At 39.8% G+C, this 18,591-nt stretch overlaps 1 protein-coding gene across 1 annotated transcript in view; it reads right to left on the bottom strand.

Annotated features, from left to right (window-relative positions):
* Positions 1–7,478: 7,478 nt before the first annotated feature.
* Positions 7,479–18,591, bottom strand: part of NABP1 (nucleic acid binding protein 1) — a 56,290-nt gene continuing 45,177 nt past the window's right edge. The window contains exon 9 of the mRNA XM_082467341.1: positions 7,479–14,832. The gene's annotated coding sequence lies outside the window, so the exon portion shown is untranslated. The remainder of the gene's footprint in view (positions 14,833–18,591) is intronic.

Genomic DNA, 18,591 nt, shown 5'->3' with positions numbered 1-18,591 from the left:
AGATAGAGGTTCATAAATGTGATTACTACATGTGCTGCCAATCATCAGACAGTAACGGCTGCTGAGATAGGTACCCACTCTGGGCTTCTTGGGGAAAGTCCTCTCTGGCTCACCTTGGATACCTTGGAATCAGTCTTCCCCTCACATCACCAGCTATCTACCATAATGTATTAATTTTAACCACTGTTGGACTGTATTTCGTGTCCAATTGTTCAAGTTCATTTGTAGCAAGACCTCAACATTTGAAGACGGTTACAATTTTAGCCAATATAAACTATTTAATCAATAAATAGTTATTGTGCATCCATGATATATGTGAAAGTCACTGTGCTCAGGATAAAGGAACAGATAACAAGACACAGATGGTTCCTGTGATCATGGAGCTGACAATCTAGCTATCTCAGAATTCTAGTTATCATATGCAGAGAAACTTTCACATAACTGTTTCATCCACTTCCCATAAGTATATCGTACGGAATCCTATGTCTAGTGAAGTGGAATTTTTACTTTAATATTCCAGTGCCCAGAGAGTCTGTTTTAATGGGTGTTGGGGGAAAGCCTGAGCATTGACGTTATTTGAAAACTCCCCCAGATAACTGAGTATGTTGCAAGGGTTGAGAACCAGCTTTGTTCCAGTGTTTCCTGCCTCTGCTGGGTCCTAAGAGTCACATGGGGATATGATTAAAACTAGGCCCCAGACCGACTATATCAGAATAAGAGGGCTGGGAGTCTGTATTTTAACCAGCATTCTGTAATGTTTATAACAGGACCAATTTGGGAAATGCTGATTTTTTTGTCAAAAATAATATAAAACTTGTCAATTGAAATGTGAATCAATCCATCATAAATTCTAATTTTTAAGTTAAAGTTTAAAAATTTGTAATCAGCTTTTCATTATTAATGAGCCAGAATTTGCCTTTATAATAAATATTATACCACTGTTTTAGGAAATGTCAGAATGAAGTGGAATTAAAATAAATATGGTCCTATATGTTGCTGGCCTTTAAAGAGCCAAATAAAAAATGGACTTTGTCCTGGCATTAACACAATTACAAATCAGTTTGTTAAAATATGTTTGGATTTAGAACATCTGATTTCTTGATCACAAACTAACCTAAACATTTCTTATTAAATGAAATTTAGTCATAACTGGAAATATTTGAAGAAAAGCAGTCATCCAGAAAATTAAGGTCAACCAAAAACAGATGGCATCTATGAAATAGGGCGTTGAATTCTCTGTTATGCCAAGTAAAAAAATAAAACAAAATCTGTGTTAGAAGGCAGTCCTTTTGAAATTTATATGTCTTATCTGGGAATGCATATATATATTTTTAATAACCCAGACTTTTTAAATAGTAGCAGGCCTTTCATGTTTCCCTCCAAGGCGTCTGTCATTTGAAAATAAAGTTCCAAGAAGCATGGTTTTTGGAGGAAATATATTTTCATGTCACAAACCAGCTAGGACTTCTTAGAGCCCATTACATATACTACATTTCCATCTACATCCATTAGAAAGAAAGCATCTTTTTTGTTTTCTTACTATAGCCTTTTAAAGAACTTTATTTTCACCCTAGTGCTACTTTTGGAGAAAAACTTTTCCCAATTATGACGCATAAGGGGAAAAAGCATGTTCTCAAGTCTCAGCTGACTAAGCCATCTAGACTCCCAGAAAAAGGCAGGGAGAATAAATGACACTGGCAAGGGAACCAAATGGTTTTGCTGATGACAAAAATAACAGATACTATCCTAGGGCAGCAAACACAATGAAGCAAATGGTTGCTGCTGTAGAGCTTTTTCATCGTTCATTTCCACTACAACTTTCTATCTTTCAGATATAATGAGTAACCCAGAATTTTTCATTTACCAATGCAGAAAACCTCTTTCTAGGGCACTGGAATGTGAAAGGCATGAATAAAGATGAAGAAATGGGCATTTTCATTTTGACTGGAGCTAAGTAGTTTAAAAAATGATAATGGGATTGAAAATGTATTTAATAAAAAATTGTGCTGTGAATAATAAATCAGGTATTGTAATTCTGACATTAAATCATTTTCTAGAATATCTGTTTTTCAGTAGAATATGAGCTCAAAACTAAGAACTAGAAAATACATTAGACATTTTTCTATCCTGAATGACATTTTTTCTTCTTCGTAGAAAAAATAAAGGGCAAAACCATGCCCTAAATTGATATTTATGGATAATGTTTTGTATGGTTTTAAAATTAAATGTATTGTGAAATGCTTTACAAATATTAATTCATTAATCACTACTAAATTCCTTTGTAGATTACAGCAAAAAATGTTATTAAAAGAAGCCATACCCTTGTCCCGTCTTCCAAATGGCTTTTCCTATACTGGGCTCTACAATGAAGAGCTGTATATTTCATGATTATTCAAGTTCCTAGGAAGAATTTGGTCTTTTCCTGACTAATGATACCATTTGGTTCCAAACATCTGATATCCAAGTTACAGAATAAATGATTCACAGTATGGATTTATTCCAACATAACTTGCTCTCAAACATTTGTTGACATCTCACTGAAATCAAATGATGTGGAAAGTTACTCATGTTATATTATTAATAAAATAGCAATTTATCAAGTACTACATGGTACCAAAACGTGTAAATATATACCTATAGCTACAGCTGTTGATATATCTGAAAAGAATTATAGTTGCTTCATGCTTGTTTCCACAATGAACATGACTCACTATTGTAATTTAAACGTATTTATTCATGGTATATATTGGTGAGATATGTATCTGGTGAGATAAGAGATAAAGAAGGTAGTCAAGATTATCACACTTAATTGTATTTAAATAAATTCTTAAATAAACAAAATATCAAGACCACAAAACTGGAGTTAGATTTGTCATCAGAATTTCCAAGACCCTGATTAAGTCTTTCCCCCTCTGCTCACTCGGCACCTAGGCTCCTTCATCTCCTCGCAAACATTTGAGACCACCCAGTGCCCTCTGGATGTGTGCTGGATACCTGGGAGTGCCCAAGGTTTACCATCTTTCCCACAACATGGGCAAAACAAACCTGGATCCCAGCCTCAAGGAGTTTAGAAGAAAAGAGAAGCCATGTTCACAAATAACAACCAGAAAAACAATACAGGATAAGTGCCTTGAAGAGAATAAAACCGTGGTGTTATGAAACTTTAACACCTTCTTCCTATGTGTTTGATTCCACTGCCCACCCCTTCCGCCTTGGATATCTTCACTGTCTCTTCTTTTACACCTTCAGTCTCTGCCAGCTCCTGACCTCAACTGTGACACCCTCTCTAGTTTTGTTCCGCTTTCTCCCCTCTTTCCCGTCAAGAAATTTCTGTCTAAGCTTTCTCAAAATAAATATGCATTGTCTTTTTCTCTTTTATTTTACCGCTAGTGACTAGAATACCAACACAAGAACCGGAACATGCTGCCTGGGGATTGTTTTCTTCGCAGAGTTTTACACTCACTCCCACCAATTTCCTCTATGACGAGGGTAACTTCAGAAATATAGCTCAATCATTGTTAAATGTTCTAGTACATTTAAGTTGATCATAACGTATCTTCATGATGTTTATATTCATCGACCCAAAATGATGAAAAACTTTGAGCCCTGTTTGCTGGGGGAGGGGTTGAGAAGAGAAATGGGAGAAGGCCTGTAATTTTCAGGTAACGTTTTGAGTTAAGAGAATAGTATAAACTGACTATTGTTTAAATACTGAGCCATGCAACTTGTTCAATTATGTAAGATTAAAACAGAAGATTCTCTTTTTTGGTTTTGTTTTTTACCGTAAAAACCTCTAAAGGGGTGGTCAGTTTTTAGATGAAAGGTCGGAGGAAGAAAAGCATGAGAAGGTGAGATATAAAGAAGAGAAGAAAAAAAAAAAAAAAAAAAAATCAAGGAATTAGAAAAATAAGGCCTTATAGCATTTCCACCTTCATTTTGAAGTGATAAAAAAGTAGAAGGGACGTTCAGGTAAAAGGGCTCCTAGCTTAGCCCCACCGCCAGGCCCTCCGCAAGGCTCTCCTCTCCCGAACGCTGAAGGCTCGGTGCGGCAGTCGAGTAAGCACTTCATTAGGCTCGTCCCACCTTCAAAGTCAAGGCTTCCGCCTTCACAGACACAACACCGGCTCCCACAGAGACGCGGCCGCTCGCTGCACCGGAGCCCGGGAGACACCGGCCTCAGCTCACCCCACGCCAGCTTCTCCCGCCCGGACCACAGCCCCGCGCGACCCTCTGCGATGCTCGGCCCCAGGAGTCGGGGAGAAGGGGTTATGCGTGGTGTTTGGGGCAAGAGTGGAACCCAGAAGCTACCTTGGAATGTGAGGACGCCACCGCGAGGGGGCTCCGGAAGCTGCTCCCCGCAGGCCCCGCAGGACTCGACGCCTCCCCGCCCTCCGGACCGCGCTCGTCCCGGGAAACCCCGGCATCCGGCCGCCGCCCGAGACGGCTCCCGCGGCTTTGTACTCACTCTGCCCTCGAAGTCCGTCTCTGCAGCCCTCACGTCGGCCAGGCGCTCCCCAGAGCTAAATAAGGGACGAGGCTCGGCCTGAGGGCCGACGGCCTAGTCGACCAGCTGCCTGGACCGTGGAGAGGCGGGAAGAGGCAATATCGACGGCAGCTGCACTCCATCCCACTCGGCGCAGGCGCAGGCGCAGGCGCAGGCGGAGTATCGCCGGCCTCCGGGCCCGTTTTATCCCTTTGCAACAGGGCTTGGAGCTGCCCTCCCAAGGGTAGGCATCGGCACAGAGCTGCAGTCAACAGTGTCCTTCTGGGCCCATGCCCCATATCACAGAGTCAAGCTAAGCCTCGTCCCTTTGAAGAGTCAGTCGGGACCCTACCTCCTGAATAGCCTCTAGCACTTCTCATTTCTTTCCCCACGGAAATTGCATGTGGCAAAGCATGCAAAACAGGAGATGTGGAGGAAAAAGCGTGAGGAAGGAAGAGCGGTTGGTAACAACCAATATTTCCCAAGCAGGGTCTGAGTTCTAAGTTCATACTAGAATGTGTCTGAGTCTGTTTGACAGAGCTAAATACAATATGTTCACCACGTTTCTTCCTCCGCCAATTTCAGGAGATGTCTTGGTTGTTCCTCACTTCCACGGCCTTCTTTATGCTGATACGGGGCGTTTGTTGAAGAGAAAAAACCAAGAGGGCCGACAGCTGCAGACCAAGGAAAGGCATCCACCTGGAGGCTGAAGGAGGCAGTAGGGGAAGGGCAGAGGAACTGGCAAAGCTAGGAGGAGGTGGGGTTCTGACCATTTAGGAGAGCGAACAGAGTTGGGGCCGGGGGAGTGCTGTAGCCTGTGGATAATGGGAATGTTTGCCAGGTGCCATGCAACGTAATTCCAGTTTGCTGTCTCTTCAAAGTACTTCAGGAAAAGCGTACAGGAACTTTATAATTTACTTGGGTTTCTTTTAGATTTGACAGAAACAGAAAGACCTAGGTCTAATTCAGGTTTTGGTACATGTGGGATGTCAGGGTTAGTGAGGGGTGTGAGGAGTGAGAGTAGGCAAAAGAGAAAGATAAGACCCAACAGAATATGGTCCTTTAGTCTCCAGAGCTTTAAGAATACTCTCTTTGGGAGATATACCCCTACATTTGCTAGACATTTATTGCTGCCAATTTTTCCCCACTAACAAGAAATGTTCTACCGTGTCACACTAATCTATTTAAAAACCAGAGAACCGTGAAAATTCTGCACAAAAATCCCAGACCCATGACGAAACAAACAGAAATGCTGCTGTATCTACATCCTTTAAAAGTTATCGATGTTCATTATAAAATATTAAATGACTGAGTAAATATTAACACACGTTCTATTGTTTTTTTAATTTCAGTGGCGTTAGGGACTAAAGGGGCAGCAGAAATTCTGTTTCACTGATGTGAATCACTCATTCTGTCCTAAGTACACTCCTACATAATCAAGTTTAACATACTACTCTGTATCATCTGTTTGGGGGAAAAAAAAACTTTTAATAAGCCACAAATCTAAATTCTAAAAATTAATGTTTTATATTAAAAATGTTATCATACTACAAAAAAAATAAATTCATTCTGGGATTAAGGAATTATGGAAATGCAAATAAACCCAAGAGAGAAACAGAGACTGAGAGAGAAATAATTTTTTAGATAGATACCATGAATCTTTTGGCTCATTTTACTTACCAGAGAATTTTGTTCTACTTGACCCTAATTTTACCCTGATCAGAGGAAATAGAGTTTGACTCAGCTGTGCTTATGCTGTATCATCATTCAATAGTAATACCCAATGTTAATAGGACACAACCTATACACATGCAGCTGAACTTTGCCTTTCTCTGATTCATTAAGCTCATCTGTTACCAGATTTTAACTTCACAAATCCAGAACTTTCAGTATCTCTTGCCAAAAGAATTCATATGGACACCAATCTGTCCAGCAGTTCCTCTGCAGGGTATGTCTGCATAATACCCTCTGTTCACTGTAAAGCTTTATTCCTCTGGAAGCTGAAGGTCTTCTGAATCATTATGAAGATGTCTGTTGAATGACCTCTCCTTTAGGGCTCTGATTCATCCCACAATCATCTCCTTCAATCTTTCACTATAATTTCGAATCCTCTACTAATCCTAGGAAATGGAGAAATATGGTCAGGCCATATGTTTCTTTACTGGAAAAAAATATTTGATGAGGTAAGCCTATTTTCATTCTACTTAGTACAGGTGGAAAAAATCATGATTGTATTATTTATTTTATTTTCATGTGTCCTGTTTAGCCTTGAAAAGACAAAAGTGAGAGCTTCCTCCAAGTTTTACCTATTCAGCCACTCACTTTCCAGGATCCTTTATCAGGAAAGCAATTGTATTGGGTAAAAGATGGGAGTCAATGCTAGAAACAAGAAAAGGCAAAATGTGGGCCTAGCTAAATAAACAATCCTAGACAAGGTATATTAGGGTGCTAGAGGAGGTGGTTAGAGATGAAAAGGAATTCAAAGCTAAACAAGTTTTGGGTCCACAGAGACCATACAATGCTCTGAAGCCAGATGAATGTGATATAACCTGTTGTTTCCTTCTTGCTTGGTTGTCCAGAAGCTGAGAATTATTTATTTATTGTTGACTCACCATAAATATCTCTGTATAATCTCCCTTCCCAGGTTCACAGGGTGTGTGGTAGTAGCCACTGGTGGAAACTGCTGTGGGTCTGGGAGGCCTGAACTGATACTGGGATATGAAACTTCATGCTCATAATTGTAATTCAGGAAGCCATCAGGCAAAGGCAGCACTGTCTGGGGTTGTGATCTGAGTACCAGAAACCAAAATGTGAATATTAATAAATATGGAGCTACAAAGACCTCCTGTATTGAGCAGAGCACAGCAGGTAGAAGAAATGTGAGTCCTCAATTCAGTATGGTGCCAGTAGCCTCTAGTATGAGCATTCTGGAAGCAATTGAAGATACTAATATGGTAAAGCCTCAGTTCTGAGATACTAATAATTTTCCCCTGCCTTACATGGGATTTTTGATCATCTCTGCCATGCTCTACTAGAAAGCAAGGGGAACTGCCATGCACACCACTGAAAACTTCCACACACACAGTTGGCAACTTGCAGCACCTGGCAGCTCCTGCTGGCTCTCACAATGTGCCCCTGCATGTCCTCGTTTACCTATTGTTTGAACAGTTCTCCCCTCCTAGTGGCAAGCTTCCTGAAGGTTCCAATATCTCCATTTTTCCTTAATCTTTTTTTACATTATTCAAATTACTTAATTTTTTTCTTCCAGTTTTATTGCGATATAATTAACATACAACACTATTAGTTTAAGGTATACATCATAATGATTTGACTGACATACTTCATGAAATGGTTACCACAGTAAGTTTTGTGAACATCCATCATTTCATATAGACACAAAATAAAAGAAAAAAAAATTTTTTTCTTGTGATGAGAACTCAGGATTTACTGTCTTAACTTTTGTGTAAACCATAGAGCAGCGTTAAGTATATTAGTCATGTTGTACATTACATCCCTAGTACTTATAACTGGAAGTTTGTACCTTTTGACTGCCTTCATCCAACTCCCCCTCCCCCCCACTCTCCTGCCTCATTCCAGAACTTTTTAAAACCCTTTGTTATGGACCTTACCAAAAAGTCAATATTTTCACATTAATGACATATATACACTACCATGTGTAAAATAGATAGCTAATGAGAACATGCTATAAAGCACAGGAAGCTCAGCAAGGTGCTCTGTGACGACCTAGATGGGTGGGATGGGGGGGTGAGGTGGGAGGGAGGTCCAAGAGGGAGGGGATATAGGTATACATATAGCTGATTCACTTCATTGTACAGCAGAAACTAACACAACATTGTAAAGCAATTATACTCCAATAAAAAATAAAATAACCCCGCCCAAAATAATAGTAGACTTGACTCTCCCCAGATAAGTTTTGACAATTTTCCTCTCCACTACTAGTATATGGATAGCTACAGAAATGTATTTACAATTACCTTTAAGCTAAAGTCACATGACTACTATTGGGCCCTAGAATAAATATTTACTACTGATGAGGATATGGGATGCTCTAAACCCAGAACTTGCAGACTATGAAGCCATGATCTGGGCAGCACTATTTAGGACTGAATAAGGTCATTCATGATTAATGCAATAATAATAGCAAATATCTGCATGATGTTTTTTATTTTATAAAATACTTCTACAATACTCAGTATGTCAACTAAACCTCCATTACTAAAGTCGTGGAGCAGAAATTCTTATTTCCTATTTAGGATGGGGAAATTGAGATTCTGGGAGATTACGTGACTTGCTCGGGTAATTGTTTCAACAAGTTTTGTCAGAGCAGTGACTCAGAACCAGGACATGTGACTCCAAATCAAATGTTCATTCAGCCGTTATATGCTGGTGGCCTTTTCCTGTCTTGAGCCTACATGAGAATTAAAGTCACAAACGAAAGGGCACTAACCATTTTCTGGCATTACTGAGCAGCTGAATGTCACTGTTGATGCTTTCGGTCTTACATCTTTATAGTTGTTTCATAAATGCCTGGTCTTTACATCTCCTAAATGCTTTTCATATATAATAAATGTTAGAGACAGTGGTTGGTCATTGTCATTTCACTTCTTAATGATTTGATGGAGAATGTACAAGTGGCCTGTGTATACTTGATTCAGAAGTCAGCTTGAAGCAGTGAGTCACTACAAAAATAAGCATTTAGCCATTGTATTCATTCATTTTAGGCAAGGATGCTACTTTATCATTTACCCCTTCTTCTTTGGAGCTGATAAAGTAATGGATGACTCTTCTGACTGCTAGTCATCATGGAAGAGGGATATGTTACTGCTTTTTACATTAATCAGAGCTATGGTTATGTTGGAGGGAACATGGATAAACTCTCTACCCCAGAAGCCCCAAACAGGTCTCTGGGACTGTCTCCTTTTATGTTTGTTTAAAACAGTTAAGAATGATGTTGGGTCACCCTTTGAGAAGGCCAGGATGCAAATGCTCTGCTTTACATCAAACTTGTGTGCTCAGAGCTCGTATTAACTCCGGCTTCTTTCAGCGCAAAATAAAACGGAATATATTGAGTATACACAGAATAGTCCTCCACCAGTTCCTCTCACTTTCGTGCACGGCCTTCACTCCTCCAAAACATCTTTCCTCCAGACTAGATGAGACGGTATCATTCTTTTTAAATATAAAGACTTCTTTTCAATGTTAAAAAAAAAAGTCTAGATTCCAAAACAATAATTGTAATTAATTGTAATTGTTATCTTGTATATTGTAAGAAAATACAAAATAAAAAAGGCTTCAGTGAATTAAATAATAGGTTTAAAAAGAAAACTTTGTTTTATTCACCATGGTATTCTGAATACACTTTTGAAAAAAGCAGTATGTGTATACAAGACATATTTATGTTTCATCTACACATGACTTTACAGTCATCCTCCCACCCACACATCCCTCCCGCAACTGATCTAGAATTTTTGTTTCCCAGATTGTTCCATTGTCAGAGCAGTCTCCATAGCTCAATCTTCTCTTCAGGTAGAGAGATCAGCCTTTATGCAAGAGCAAGGAGCTGGTATGAATTCATTCATCCCTTCAGCAGACATTTGAGTACCTCCTCTCTAAGTGCCATGCTAGACCTAGGTGGCGTGATTTCTGGGGATGCCTGTCCACCCACCCACTCATGTCTGAAATTGTGCTAGTCAGAACTGCATTCCTTTCCTATCAACCTCAGATCTCTCAACGTTCAGATGTCCCTGAGAAAGATAATACTACTGAGTTGTTGCTTGCTTCTCAATCCTAGCTACACAGTAAAATCACCTAGGAGACTTTTTTTAAAAACTGCCGATGTCTGGGTCCAACCCCAAGCCAGTTAAATGAGACCATGTAGGGGAGGAGAACCCAGACACTGTTTTTTGTTGCATTTTTTTATTTTGTTAAGTTTCCAGATGATCTAATATGTTGCCAGGTAAGAACTATTGGTTTCTCAATGTTCCTAAGGACCTAAAGGAGAACAGTGGCAACAGGAATGATGTGATGAAATGTCTCTGAACGTGAACCTGCCCTGGAGTCTGGATCGGCAGGCAGGATAGACAAGGAGCAAGTCCTGATGACAAATTTCTTCAACCTCATAACTCTGCCCTCGACTTGTCCTGACCCACTCTCTTATCTTGAACATGTTATTTAGAATGTTTTCATCCAAAAGACTTTTCCTTTGGCTGAACCCCATGTCTTCATTCTTTTAACACACACTAATATTTATTGAGCACCTACTGAGTGCCAGGCACAAGGCAAAGTTCTGCCCTCGTAGAATTTACATTCTAACTGGGGAGAAGGGCAATAAAACAATGAACTTAACATCCATTTTGTACTTCTGGTTCTTATCTCTTTTCTTTTATTTGCTGGCATCTTCCAGGTACTTGATATTACTCTGATCAAATGTAAATGGCTCTCATATTGGATTCTTTTCTATGTCATTATGCACAGGTATCATGTGGGCTTTTTAAAGAGTATTTCTAATTGCACTCCATAAATCTATGTCTGAGATGACTAACTTCCATCCTACCCTTAGAAAATTAAAGTACTTTGGTTTTAAAATGTTTCTGTCTCCAGGTAAAATACGGAATTGGGGCAGAATTTAAAGTCAGGAGACCCAAATTCAAATTCTGACTCTGCCTTACTTGGCTATGTGCCCTCAGACCAGATACTTAACCTCCTTAGATCTCAACATACTCATTTGTGAAGTAAGGATAATAATATGAAAATCAAATAAGAAATAAACACATACTATTAACAGAGATCCACACAGAACACACATGTAAGACCAGTGACCAAGAGTGAGCTGGCCCAGGGGCCAAGACCACTCTCCCTAGCCCTTCCACCTCCATAATCAAAGGCGAAGACAGATTTTCAGAAACTCCCTCCTTCTTCACCACCAAACACATGTTCTCACCACCATTATCTGTCTTGACAACTATCTCATTTTTTCATTTATCCTAATTTATGTCAGCCACCACAAACCCTCCTAGAATCCCTCTTATCTCCCACACTCTAATCCTTTTAAAACTCTTTACATATCCTATTCTTTCATCTTCTCTCTCCCTTCCACCACTCCTGAAAACCCATCCATGGTGCTTTCTGAAATTCATGTCCATTATTTGCAAAATAACCTTGTATTAATTATCAATAGATTTGCTGCATACCAAATAACTCCAAAAATTAGTGACTTAAAATAAAAACAATCATTTACTATATAGGATAGTTTCTGCAGATTGGAAATCAGGTAATGGCTTGGTTAGACAGTTTTAGCTTGGAGTCTCTCACAAGGCTGCAGTCATCTGAAAGTTTGGGGAGGAAGGATCTGCTTTCAATGTAGTTCACACATACTGGCAAGTTGGTGGTAGTTATTGGGGGGAAGCCTCTTTTCTTCTCCACAAGGACCTCTCGACAGGGCTGCTTGAGTGTCCTCATGGCCTGGTGGCTGGATTCACCAAGAATCAGTAATCCAAGAGAGCAAAGCAGAGCTGCAGTATGACCTTGCCTCAGAAATTACACGTCATCACTTCTGCAGTATTCTATTTGTCACACAGGTCAGCTGATTCAGTAAGGGAGGGGACTAAAAAATGGCTTACATACCAGGGGGTGAGGATCACTGGGTATCATCTTGGTGGCTGGCTGCCATACCTCTATTTTCACAAACATTCTTTGAACACTACCTTCACCTTCTTGCTCTCATCAAAACCTGGCTTTCCCCTGAGAATACCCTATCAGCCTTCCAATTGGAGACTGCTTTTTCCTTTTGTAGCCTTCAGATCTTCGAGCCTGGAGATGAGTAGGTGTCAGCCTTACTCCTCATGGCTTTCAGACACTTCTCCCTCCCTCTTCCCTAAAAATGCCAACTTGAATCTCACATCATCATATATCACACATTGATTGATGACTCTGCTATCCCCTCATCTCTCTAGATTCTAGCCCCTGGCTCATAGTTGTACTATCCAGTACTACTTCTGCCTTCATTCTTGAACCTATGGACACACAAGTAGATCATCATGCCTGCACCCTGGCCTCTCAATTCCTTGAACTTTTCTCTTCTTTTCTCTTCTCTTCTCCATTGATCATGTCAACAGCCTCTAATCCTATGGTCTTAGCCCTAAGACCATGTTATTAGCAGTAAATGCAACCCTTCTTAATGTTAAATTCATGCATTCCACCCTGTGACCACCACCTCCAATCTTTCCAAATCACTCCCTGTACTATCCCATCCCCAATCATCTTTCAAATTCACTGGGACCTCCATTGATCTACCACTATTCCATTGTCCCTCGCCCTTTAATGTTATCATCCCCCTACTTGCCAAGCTTAAATTCCACGACCAAGCTTTATAACTGCTCCCTTACATATACCCTTGACTCTTCTCTTGACTCCTCTCTTCAGATTTATCATACTTACTTGGAAGACCAGAATCTTGGTTACAATCTAACTCTCTGCCTGTGCCAGACCTCCACCCTACAACTAACTGTGACTGGAGAAAAACATACAGTTCTGCTGAATGATCTCACTTTAAACTCATGAATGGATCCTCAAACATGCTCTTAATACTACTTACACATATCACAACAACAGGAATATCACAACTTAATTTCCCAAGATCATTCAGTTTCCCACTCTGCTAGATAACCTTTTCACACTTTCACTCTTCTCAAATACCCAAACTTCCTTCCTATCTTCACTACCCTTCATCACTGAGAAAATTAAAGCAATCAGAAGACAACTTCCACAGACTTCCACCCACCATATTTACACACCTACCAGTACACGTATCACATCTCTGTCTCCCTGCCTGTTACTATCCATGATCCTACCTAAGGCCAACACTTCTTCTTAGGCACTAAATCCCATTCCCTACAGCCTACTCAAAGACATCACTCCAGCACTCTCTGCTGGATCATTTTCATTCAAATGCAAGTAAGATACTGATGTCATTCTTATCTTTTAAAAACATTAAAAAAAAATAAAATAAAACAATAACTTCTCTGGATTCCACTTAACCCACTGGCTATTGGCTCATTTCTTCCCTGTCTCTTGAAGAAAAACACCTCCAGGAACACCTATACCTGCTGTTTGTATTTTATTTCTTGCCATTCTGCATTAAAACCAATTTAGTCAGATTTTTGCCTCCAACGAAACTGCTCTTAACTATTCACTCTAAATGTGAACAATATCCATCATGTTGCCAAATCCAGCAGCCCGGTCCTACCTTCGCTTGCCTATCAGCAGGATTTGGCACAGTTGATCACTCCCTCCTTTTTGATACACTTTTTCACTTGGCTTGCAGGACACAACATTCTCTGGTTTTTCTCCTATCTCACTGGCTGCGCTTTTTTAATCTCCTTGGTTGGTTCTTCCTCTTTCTCTCAGACCCTTGAATGTTGCAATGCCCCAGGGCTCAGTTTTCTCTGACTACACTGATTCCCTTGGTGAAAAAAGCAGTACTATGGCTTTAAATACCAGTGATATGCTGCTGACCTCCAAATGTATATCTCCAACTCAGACCACATTCACAGGCTCCAGATTTGTATGTCCTTGGATGTAAAATAAACATCTTAAACACAACATGCCCGAATTTGAACTGATCTTACTGCCAAAACCTGCTCTACTCTCAGCTTTCTCTCAGTTAATAACAACCCCACCTTCCTATTCAGCAAATGAAAAATGCTGGAGCCCTCTTTGACTTCTCTCTTTCTCTCACAGCTCACATCCATTCCAACCACAAATCTTATTTGCTGTACTTTCAAAATATATTCAGAATCTGAATGCTTTTCCCCACCTTCTCTGCTGCCACCTGCTGTACGCCATCATCTCTCACCTGGCTACTGCAGTAGCCTCTTAACAGTTCTCCCACTTCCACCCTTGCCCCTTTACAAGACTCTCAACATGGCAGCTAGAGTGATTTTTTTTTTTTAATTAATAGACTTTTTACTTTTTTTTTTAAAGTATTTATTTATTTATTTATGGCTGTGTTGGGTCTTCGTTTCTGTGCGAGGGCTTTCTCCAGTTGTGGCAAGCGGGGGCCACTCCTCATCACGGTGCGCGGGCCTCTCACTGTCACGGCCTCTCTCGTTGCGGAGCACAGGCTCCAGACGCGCAGGCTCAGTAATTGTGGCTCACGGGCTTAGTTGCTCCGCGGCATGTGGGATCTTCCCAAACCAGGGCTCGAACCCACGTCCCCCGCACTGGCAGGCAGATTCTTAACCACTGCGCCACCAGGGAAGCCCCTAAAGTGATTCTTTTAAAACACTCTTGTATCCATCTTCTGTTCATAATCCCCAGTTGTCCTCCCCCTGGTACAGAGTAAAAGACAATGTCTTACTAGACCTTACAGGACTGAAAACACCATCTTGCTTACCTCTCTGACCTCATTTCCAACTGCTCTTCCCCTTGATCACTCCGCTCCGGTCACATCAGTCCCTTCTTCTTCCTAGAACATGGGCCAGACAAGCTCCACCTTAGCACCTACACTTTAGGTGTTCCTTCCATGTGGATGTTATTCCCAGCTTGGTTAAGTCCATAGCTTTTTCATGTCTTTGCTCAAATGTCACCATATCATGGAGGCTTACCTTTACCACCTCATTTATTACCACCTCATTTATTACTGCAATGACACAACTGCGCACACACACACACACACACACTGCCAGTGCCCACTCACCCTGTCTCATTTTTTTAAAATTGTCTGGGGACTTCCCTGGTGGTGCAGTGGTTAAGAATCCGCCTGCCAGTGCAGGGGACAGGGGTTTGAGCCCTGGTCCGGGAAGGTCCCACATGCCTCCGAGCAACTAAGCCCATGTGCCACAACTACTGAGACTGCGCTCTAGAGCCTGTGAGCCACAACTACGGAGCCCGCGCGTCACAACTACTGAAGCCTGCGCACCAAGAGCCCGTGCTCCGCAGCAAGAGAAGCCACTGCAATGAGAAGCCCGCGAACCGCAACAAAGAGTAGCCCCCGCTCGCTGCAACTAGAGGAAACCTGCGCACAGCAACAAAGACCCAACACAGCCAAAAATAAATTAATTAATTTTTTAAAAAATTTCTGTCATTTGTCATATTCTAAGGTATTTAGTAATTTATTTATTTATTTATTTTTATTCACTATCTTTCCCTTCTTCCTTCCTCTTCCTCCTACAATGCAAAATGAAACCTCTTTGAGGGGAGAGATCTTTATAATAGTCACTGATCTATCCTAAACCTAGAACTTCACGTAACCTATTCAATAAATCAATAAACAATGTCCTCCTAGAATTTACCACCAAGAGATTTTAGGTATAGGTTCTACAGCTAATTAGTAGAAGAGCTAAAACTTGAACTCAGACATTATGATTACAAGTTCAGTGACCTTTCCGCTCTCTTGCTCTACCTTCCAGACAAGAACAACCCTTTATCAAACCCTTGAAATACCAATATTATTTGTTAAATTTTGACAACTTAATGAGAGTAAAATATATTACTTTAATTAAGTATTTGATTATTAGGGCAAATATTTTTCATGTTTTTTGCTGAATTAACTGAATTGATGGTATATTCTGCACCTCCAAAACTTCTGTTTTGTGGCCGAGAATGATTGCTTTCTTAGACCTCTATTCTTTATCTTTACTACCATTACCAACGCTATTTTCTTTTATAGCCCATTTTACACAAAGAAACTAAGGTTTTATCACTTTAGGAGAGTTTGTGTGCATGCTAATGAGAAAGAACACAGCCAAGTTGAAATTCAGAGGCTGTGGTGGATGCCTCCCTATTTCTGTGAGTCATTCTAGCACATCAGTATTGCAAAGCTTACAACCAAAATTCACTCCTCAGCGAAACTGCAAATCGCTACATGTTAAGTTGCTTGAAAATAGTCAAAAGCACAAATTTTTAAAACTCAAGTGCCAATGATGTACTGTCATTGGATTGAATCATTACAACAAACACCTTAAAGTAGGGGATAGCACACAGATGAAAAAGAAAAAGAGAAGGGAATCCAAAGTTAGGACTATGTAGAGTTAGAAATTCTTCTGCTTTGGGCAACCCTCTGCTCCTCCAGGTGGTGGCAGGAGGAAGGTAGCGGAAGCAACAATGAACTGTCAAAGTAAAAATGTTTTAATGTTACAATTGTGATTCTTATAAACATTAAGTATGTCAAAATTTACATAACTCATTCATGAGGGAACCAGCAGGATGATAAATCTGGCTCAAAGAGGATATGGAGAACTGAGTAGTTATAGAAACTGAAGGAAGAATGTTGGAATAGATTGCTAGGTTAGATACAGAACTGGTTGATATTCTACAAAGCAATAAAATCATCATCTCAGGGTTATATTTTCTATAAACAGAAATCATTTGCACCTCTACCAGATAAAACTTTATACATTAACATGTAATATCACGGAATACGGGCCCTAATCAATACAAAATAATATGTCAAACAAAAGGATAGTCCTCCAAAAGAATTAAGTAATTCTTGGGTGGGCCTGTTAGACAATGTTACATTATGATGCTGAAAAGACACACAGCCATCCCTTTGCTTTATTTCCAAATTTTTAATAATTTATTTTTAACAGAAATGACACAGGAGAGCCTTCTCTTGAAAAGCTGCCTTTGGAGAAATACTCTATTCTACTCCATGAGAACATGTGTATGGTCTGTTTTGAGAACCCCTCCTGGTTCCAAATGCTAAAAGGATCCCTTCAGACCACAGCCTATCTTAGTACAGAGTATTTTGCTTGAATATAATTATATCTCTTCCAAACAAGAATATAATTTATTAATTAATGATTGAATGAATCCCATATTTCAGTCTGACTGATAAAATTCTCTGTATTCAAAGAATTTCAACTGTATTTCAGAAATGGGAAGCACCGTAGTGAAGAGTCTTAGAGTAAAATGATGTCCAGAAAGGTTAAGCAATTTGCCCAAGGTCACCCTGTGACTCTCAAACTTAGCTCATAGAGAAACTTAGAGCAGAAGAACACATGGGGCTATAACAGCTGTAGAAATTCCAGCTTCTGTGGTTGGTCTCTCCATAACCATGATCTCTAACACTCAAGTCATGCTGCTGTGCCAGAAAACAGGCTTTATAGCAAGGAGCTCATGTTTAAGGACCGTGAGGACTTTCTGACTCTTAGTAATTTTCTCCAGGAAGATGCACAGAAAAAGAAATAGGTTAATTCAACTGCAAAAAATGAAATGATGAAAGCTTAGACATAGCACCATTTAAATTGGCTAGTCACATCATTTCCTCTTTCATAACTTGACCATCGCTTTTTCTAATTGTTTTTCCAGAGAGAAAACTGCCTCCTTGACAAACACTTTCATTTTAGAAAATAAGGCCATATTGGTGAAATAATCAGGTTTTCAAAAGATAAGAGTATGTGCTGATACCAAAAACACAAGGGATTTTAACTAGTGAATAACCTTGATGGCAGATTAGAAGGCACTCATCTTCTTTTTAATTCTCCTTATCTACGAATTGAATTTCGAATACAGGATGGGCTGGTAGCATTGAGAGTGAATTTTGTTACTTACTCTCAAGTACTTATGTCAGTCATGATAATTATGCTTGAGCAATAACCGTCTTTCATCATGAATTTGTGGAATACTGATTCTTCTCCTACCAAAATTATTCACTTAAAACCAAGGATTTGGTATTCCAGATGAATCTCAATGAGTGTTCAAAATTGGTTGCTAATTCCTGCCTTGATTCTGTAGTCCCTAAGTTACTCCAAACAATAGTCTTGACACAATTTAAAGTTAATTCAAATCTACATTAGTTTAAAATACATGTGCATACAACATGGCACTTTTACATTTAGGGAGACGGAGAAAACTGTCAGACAAATAGGATAACCAAAATGGACGGTCAAAATTCTGAAAACTTTAAGAACAGTTGTAATATCAAAAATACACCTTCTTAGTTATATTTAAAGTTTTAGCTCCATATTACCTCATAATTATCTTAAATCCTAAGAGGAGGCTTAATACTTACTACCCAACCTGGACTATTCAAAATATATATTTTATTAAAATCCTCCAAATATACCATTCAAAATGACTGAATAAAA

The sequence above is a fragment of the Balaenoptera physalus genome (assembly GCF_965194825.1).
Source record: "Balaenoptera physalus genome assembly, chromosome: 6".
NCBI classification, from domain to species: Eukaryota; Metazoa; Chordata; class Mammalia; order Artiodactyla; family Balaenopteridae; genus Balaenoptera; species Balaenoptera physalus.
Note: the sequence above shows the minus strand (reverse complement) of the source record. Positions and strands in the feature narration are given on the sequence as shown.